Source organism: Notamacropus eugenii, chromosome 3, assembly GCF_028372415.1.
Source record: "Notamacropus eugenii isolate mMacEug1 chromosome 3, mMacEug1.pri_v2, whole genome shotgun sequence".
Taxonomy (NCBI): Eukaryota; Metazoa; Chordata; class Mammalia; order Diprotodontia; family Macropodidae; genus Notamacropus; species Notamacropus eugenii.
In genome coordinates this window covers 228,177,594-228,184,947 of record NC_092874.1, presented here as the reverse complement: position 1 = coordinate 228,184,947, position 7,354 = coordinate 228,177,594, and the positions used below count along the sequence as shown (strand labels likewise).

At 40.1% G+C, this 7,354-nt stretch overlaps 1 pseudogene; it reads right to left on the bottom strand.

Annotated features, from left to right (window-relative positions):
* Positions 1–2,122: 2,122 nt before the first annotated feature.
* Positions 2,123–3,618, bottom strand: LOC140531386 (actin-related protein 2/3 complex subunit 1A pseudogene; annotated as a pseudogene).
* Positions 3,619–7,354: the final 3,736 nt, after the last annotated feature.

Below are 7,354 nucleotides of genomic sequence, written 5' to 3'. Positions count from 1 at the left end.
GTGCTTCCCTTCTTGTTCAGAGAATCATAGACCTAGAGCAAGAAGGAAATTCAGATGCCATCTAGCATAATTCCTTAATTTTAAAGCTGTAGAAATTGAGGTCCAGAGAAGTGAAATGGCCCAGGGCTCAGGGTCACACAGGTAGTGAGTGGTAAAACCAAGATTTGAACCCAGACTCTAACTACAACCCTCTTTCTACTCTACCACCCTTTATTGTAGGCTATACTGCCCTACTGTGTAGGCTGTCTTGGCATGGCTATAGTGTTGGCTTGTTACCCTTGTTGGGGGAAGGAGGGAGTGTAATATTGGCTCATGGATTCAGTTATAACTAGGATGAAGTGAATGGGGCTTTGTCTCAGAGCACTGAATTTAAGAGGTACTGAATTTAGAAATATTAAAAGCCTTTAAAATCCTTTGGCAATCTAAAAGTGATTGCATTTAGCAGTTAGCAGGAATAAAATAGGCAAATTAGAAGCTACCATAAATCAGATTGTGATGAACCCTTATTTATAAAATGTCTAGTTCTCCTTATCCTTGAACTGCCCTGATAAACAAAGTAAAGATGAACTAGGATAAATATCAAGAAGTTGGTGTAATGATGCACCAAAATCAAGGATCTGCCTCTTGCAGAATCTGCACTGATTTCCTCTTCCCATTGCCATATCCTGAAGACCAGCACATCTGAGACTCTGGTAAAATCACTGGCTATATCCTTCCCCATCCTTCCCATTTTGAAGATTTCAGCTGCTGCCCCAGTTTGGGAGCATTTCTTTTGTTGGCCTTGTCTGCCCCTTCAAGGTCTTGTGTGTCTCAGGTTGAGTTACATAACTGTCTGCTCTGTGATTTCAGTCAAGACTGATTGTTTTCAGTACTGAGTGGTGAGTCTAACTCTTTTATGAAGCCTAATAAGTCCCCAACAGACTGGAATACTTCTAAACCCCAAAATGAAACAAACAGAGTGCAGACAGAGTAAATGATTTTTCAGGCCCTAGTAAGTCAGATCTCTCTTGAAAGAACCTGAACCAAGGGACCAAGGGACAAAGGGACATAGACTTAGGCCTGATCCATCTATCTCAAGAAAGGTATGAAAAAATATCAAGAGCAGCAAGGTTATCCCAGGTTACTAAAGTTACTCTAGTTCAAGGGAATTGGATTCCTTGCCTGTCAAAGTGTCTATCTTTAATACATACAAAACCTTTGAGTTCCAGGAAGCTCCCTTCCCCCCCTAGCACATGCCAAGGCTGATCTAGATTCAACTCTATGACATACAACAGACCCCTAGGTCATAACTTACTCTCAGTCACAAAGAATGTTTGATAAACAGAGACCTTAATTAAAGCTAACACAGACAGCTAGCCAGTCTCCCTACCTTGGCACCCAGCATGCTGAGTCACTAGCTTTGTCAAATAGAGTGAAGGGATGGTTCAGCTCAGCAATCCTTCCATCAGAAACAAAGCTAACCCATGCACCAAGATTCTACCAGGACACTGGGTCAACTGGGTGAGAACTGCCTTGCACGGACTCTGTGCTCAATACATTTTAGTGGGTTGTTTAATCAAAACAAGTGGAATGAAATTATAAATCTTAAGCCTGGAAATTATCTCAGGAGATCATCTACCTTCAAATAGGATTTTATATACAAGGCAACTAAAACCCAGAAGGTGATAAGCCAGTGAGCAGTGGCAGAACTGAGGCCTCCTACCACCTACTTCAGTGTTTTTACCATGATACCATACTACTCCTCAAATACTAGCCTAGCCTAAAAGCAGCATCCTCACTCCTTCTTCTCTTCATTCTTCATGTTACCATAATCACCTTAGGAAATAAGAGTACAGTCAGTCAAAGCATTTTGTACAGCAAAAAACAAAGCATTTCCTTTTTTCTGCATTTTTAAAAATTTTTCTAGCAATTTACATAAAATCTCCCTTTCATTTAGTGTGACAACTTTCCATGATAAACTACTTAAAGGGAAGCTTTAGTCGAGAAAGGAATGAAGTAGCCAATCAAAAAGACACCACTACTGATTTTTTAAAACCAACACATTCATCATTTAGGTTCAAAATAACAAAAATGAAACATCTGCTAGGGATATTTTCTCACTTTTGACTTGTGGTAGGGTTTTTCCCATCTTCATGCAAATGTTGGAGCTGCATTCTGTCAGGTGTCTGTCATGCTAGAGAATGGAAATACAACTTCACATGTTTCATAGCCCCTGGATCAAAGACTCTAAAGTCTTGAAATCCCAAACTGTCATTGCTCCATCAATGCCAGTGGTGCAAAATTTGTGGCAGTCTTGCTTGTCCACTTCATAAATAGATATTCGAGTGATACTATTTTGGTGTAGCTTGTCTAGAGCAGTGTTGTAATCCTCAGTCATGAATCTATTGTCCATGTTGTGGAAGCATTTCATAGCAGAGATGTTCCACTGGATGCTCTGTTTTTGGAATGTCTAATTTGGAGACGAAGCTCAAGGAGCCACAATCACCATAATTAAACAGCATTGGGAGGCAGTCATGGCCAGCAGTCACCATGCTATTCTCAGAGACAAACAATACACTCAGGAAGGGGAGGAACTCTGTTTTCAGCTATGAAACCATCATGTGTTTGGAGGCATCGACAACTGATACAGTACTATCATGGCTGACCCAAGTAAGGCAGTTCCCACTGGCAGAGAAACTAACTCCATGGACCCAACCACCATTTCTGGTACAATCAAACTCTGACAGTAGCTGACCAAAAGGTATCTTGGTACCTCATGGAGTATTGACTGGTTTTTCATCAACTTCTTTAATGTAGACTGAAAAAACTCTGCATTTGAAGTTGCAAGATCCAGCAGCCAGCAAAACATTGTTGGGGTGCCAGTTCAAACTAAGGACAGTAGAACGAATTGGCTTTTTTATGTGTTTGCTCACCCACCAGTCACTTTCAGACTCAAAGTAGCAAATGAAATTCAGTGGAACTCCACTACCTACAGCAAATTTATTCTCCAGGAGAGACCATTTCACAAAGGTGGCTGCACGGGTAATCCTCAGGATCACCAGGGTTGGTTTCCAGATGCCATCTTTCTGACTTCAGACATAAGCATTATGGGGTGCCCCACAAGTTACAATTCAATCACTTTTGGGAGCCCAGTCAATACCTGTTATGTGTCCATTGTTCTCCTTCAGTTCATGAGCTGTCACCCATTGGTTCTAATTCTTGTAAATGTGGACTTGATGATTATTAGGGCTAAAGGCAATCTGAGTATGGTCTCTGTTCCAAGCATGGCTGGTGATTGGCTCTAGTAAAACTTGGTGTAAGCACATTATTTTTAGTGTTTTCCAAAGGTAAAAAATCTGGAATGGGGAGGGTGTGGACTGGTCCAGGAGCAGAGGATTCAAAGACTCTGGTCAGTCGATGGGAATAAGCTCTGGCAGGCGGTGAGAGGAAACCAAAGGGCAAAAAGTCTCTGCCTTCAAGAAACTGCAATGTGATAGGGGAAGACAAGACATGTAAAGAAGCTGAAAGGGGAGGAAGGGAGGACATGGTATAATTGGACACATGAAGCAAGGTGGGAAATGATGATATGGTTGTACAAGGACCCCTACTTAAATGGAGGGACTATATGGACCTTTCTGATGTCCATCCTCCACCCTCTGTAATTAGAAGGAGGTAAGGGCTCCAGGGCCGAGGAAAACTAAAGAAATGTGATTTTAGTGTTGCTGCAATCTTGCAGGAAGATGAGGGCACAGGAAGGAGCACCAGGGATTTATTCCATCTTACCGATGCAACAAATACACCTCAGAGGACAATGCTTTGTCAAAGCATTGTAGAATGTTTGAGCTTCAAATAATCTTAGAGATCATGTAAAGTCTCAGAGCATATCTATGGCAAAGCAGGGAGATGAATCCAGATCTCTTCCATATGAATTTAGCTCTCCACCTAAATAGACTTCAAACAAATACACACAGTTCAATTCAACAAGTACTTATCAATAACAAACAATGTTCTAAGCAATGGGCATACAAAAAAGGGAAAAAACAGTCACTGACATCAAGGAACTCCCATTCTACTGAGGGGTGCAATGGTGCCAATAAATATAAGATAATTCAAGCTGTAAGTGAGCACTAAGGACTGGAGGGATAAAGAAAAGCATTCCAAAAAGGATGGATTCTGAACTGAACCTTCAAGGAAACTTGAGATCACAAAGTTTGAGGTAATAAGAGAACTCACTGCATTGCAGGGCATAGGAGATAGCCCATGTTAATGTTCAACAATGGGAGATGGAAAGCCAAGTTGGAAAAATAGCAAGTTGACTGGTTTTACTTGGACATAAATTATACTAAAGAGAATAACAGAGCTGGACATTCAAAGTGTGGAGGGCTTTAAATGCCAAGGAATCTGTATCTTATCCTAGAGTTAAAAAGAAGCTACTAAATACTCTTACTCAGGAGAATGACATGGTCAGACCTGTGTTTATTCAGGAGGATAATAGAAGAAACCAGAGAAGTAGGGAGACTGATGATAGTCATAAAAGGCTTGAACTAGGGTGGCTGTGTGAGTGTAGAGAAGGAGAAGGATGGAATAAGTCTAAAAGACATAAAGCCAAAACTGCTTGGAGATTGGAGGAGGCAGGGAAGAGGAAATGAAATAAGTAGGATTTGATGGCTGGAGGTATGAGTAATTAGCAGGGGAGTGTCCTGAACAAATAAAGAGAAGATTAGAGAAGAAATATGTGTCAAGGTTAAGATGAGCTTCATACAGAATTTATCAGGTTTAAGTAGGAGATTGGTGTCAAATGAGTATGAGGAGGCTGGAGGAAGAAGGAAAGATTTTGAGTTATACATTTAGTTAGAAAACAAAGGGAAGGATCAAGAAGAGGAACAAAGGAAAGATGGATGGTTGGAAGGAAGGAAGAAGAAAGAAAGGAAGGAGAGAAGGAAGAAGAGAGAGATAGATTAGCAATTTAAGTAACTGGATACTATAGGAAAAATGAGAAGGGAAGAGAACATCTAGGACTAGACTACCATTGGAATAGTATAAGCAAAACTAATCTTAGGCATAAACCGCTGACTTGAAAGAGAAATAGAATAAAAATCTATATAAAAGAAATAAATGGAGAATAACACCACTGGTAATCATACTCTTAAATGTGGATTGAACAATATGACAGAACAAAAGAGGGTGACAATAGATAATAAAACAAAACCCAACAATCTACTACATACAAGAAACCTATCTGAAAAATAAAGACAAGTCCTGAATGAAAATAAGAAGCTGGAACAATATTGTCCAAATATTGGGTGACTCCAGAAAAGTAAGAGTTGCAATTATGTGATCAGACAAAACAAAAGTAAAATCTCATGATGTTAAGTGAAATAAACAATGAAACATTACACTCAAAAGTACTACCAATAATGAAATCATATACATATTAAGCATATATATGCTAAATGACACAAATTTATAACTAAATTGCTAAAATAAGATAGAAACAAAATAATCATAATTTGAATGTTCCTGTTCAAGAGCTATATAAATGTAATGCAGAATGATGGATGAGGAAGAAAATATAAAGCTGAGTTGGATAAGTTAGTTCTGAAAGTCTAGTAGTGACTTCTGAATGGGAGTATTAAATTGTGTGTGTGTGTGTGTGTGTGTGTGTGAGTGAGTGCATGTTAAATGTGTGTGGAGAAAATGTGTTTGTGTATATATGTATATATATGGAGAGGTTAGAGTTTGGCCAGACATCAAAGACTGCAAGGATCGCAAAGATTGCACTGCATCCCAGGCCATGGCCAGTGGTCCTGACTTTTGTCCTGCTACTGGATTTAGTAACTTTGGAAGAGAGAGTGAGCCTTACGACTTTGAGCAACACTACCTCATTTAAATACAATTCACATGCAAGTCAAAACATCACCCATGATGTCAGTGGTCCTCTTTGACAATGAAGGACCAGTAACAAAAATGATGGTAAGCCCCTGCTCCCAGGAGCTTACCGTATCAGTCCTGGACTAAGAGTGGCCCCCCAATAAGTTCAGTACGCTGCATCACAGTACTAGTCACATTCTTTTCCAGGGTATTTAGGTGGCATCCAGGGTAGCTGGGTGGTAGAGCGGATAGAGTTCTGGACCTGGAATCAGAAAGACCTGAGATCAAAACCAACCTCAGATATTTCCTAACTTTGTGACCCTGGGCAAGCCACTTTACCCTATTTGCCTCAGTTTCCTCATCTATAAAATGAGCTGGAGAAGGAAATAGAAAACCACTCCAGGATCTCTGCCAAGAAAACCCCAAATGGGGTCACAAAATGTCAGACATGACTGAAAAAATGACCAAACAAGAACATTTCAGAACTCTCAAGCTCAACTGGTCCACCAACCTTGACCACCCACACAGAAGGAATTAAAAGCTTATGACAATACACTTGGCCAAATATATTGAAATAAAGATGTAATTTTCTCCCATCCAAGCTTATGGACTCCCTTGGGTCTTAAATAAGGAATTTAATAACCCTTATAAGAATATCTCTGACAATCCAGCCTCCACTTGAAAAATTTCGGTGATAAATAACTCATTACCTCCTGAGGAAACCTATTCTATTCATAGACAGCTACAAATGGTAGCAAATTCTTATGAATAGGAAAGAGATCAACGTTTATATGTATAGCACCTGTGTGCCAGATACTGTAATATTATCTCATTTGATTCTGACAACAACTCTATGAGATAGATGCTATTATTATTCTAATTTTACAGTTGAAGGAACTGAGGCAAACAGAGATTAAGTGATTTGCCCAGAGTCACTCAGTTAATGTCTGAGGATAGATATGAACTCAAATCTTCCTGGCTCCAGGCCAGGTGCTCTATTCACTGGGCCACCAGCTGTCTTGATGCCAAGGGGATATTTGGCTTGCTATAACTTCCAACTATTGGTCTTAATTTTCCCCTCTGGGGATAGAAGAACAAGTCTTCCCTACCACCTGGCAGGACATAGAGTATAGATCTCATAGATCTCATTTCTCTAGCATTCATCTCTCCAGCTTTCAAGGACATAAGTTTCCTAATCACATCAAGTAATTGGAGCCAGTGGGCTAATGAAATGGGTTGGAATGCTTTCCCTAGATGCATCATTTCTGCTAAAGATGTACAGGGGTGATGGGTGTGATAAGATTCCAGTGCCAAGAAGGAGAGAGTCATGCTTGTGTAGGCCAGGGAGGGAGACTGTGTGTAGCAAGTTGACTTTGTGCAATCCTTAAGAAGGTGATTAGGGTGAAGTTATCTTTTTCTGCTGGCAAATGAAAACATCAGAGTAACTAAGTTTTGTGCAGATCATCCAAGATAGAAGCAGCTATGTGGGAGATGGCAAGGACCC